Source organism: Penaeus monodon, chromosome 34 (assembly GCF_015228065.2).
Source record: "Penaeus monodon isolate SGIC_2016 chromosome 34, NSTDA_Pmon_1, whole genome shotgun sequence".
NCBI classification, from domain to species: domain Eukaryota; kingdom Metazoa; phylum Arthropoda; class Malacostraca; order Decapoda; family Penaeidae; genus Penaeus; species Penaeus monodon.
Window position 1 is genome coordinate 23625243 of NC_051419.1, and position 388 is coordinate 23625630.

Consider the following 388-nt stretch of genomic DNA (forward strand, 5'->3'; position numbering starts at 1 on the left):
TATTTATAATACATCTCTCAACTCTATTTGTGAATAACTATACGTTGATCGGCAATGACAGAATGATGGCCACAAAAGCCAATGTTCGATCCCAGTGTTCGTGACTCGACTTCCTCTTAATTTTCTTCCTATAAAATAGTTTCATTTTATGATTTTCAAAAGCATCGGGTGTAAGAAAGATATATAAGAATCACACAAGACACGATGCCAAAAACCTCTCATTCAGGCACAAAGAAATTTATTACATTTCACTAACTATTTTTTTTAACCTGCGCAAAAATCGAAATTCACGAGTCGGAACACGTGGGATCTTACACGAACGCTGTGAACTGCATCAAATTACTGAATACGGGGGAGATACGCGAACGCTACGAGACTTGCAGGTTAC

General features: G+C 37.6%; 1 protein-coding gene across 1 annotated transcript in view; it reads right to left on the minus strand.

Annotated features, from left to right (window-relative positions):
* LOC119594650 (cardioactive peptide-like) overlaps positions 1-388 on the minus strand; it is a gene marked incomplete in the record, with an annotated part of 25423 nt that overhangs the window by 313 nt on the left and 24722 nt on the right. Inside the window, 1 exon segment of the mRNA XM_037943699.1 lies at positions 1-388.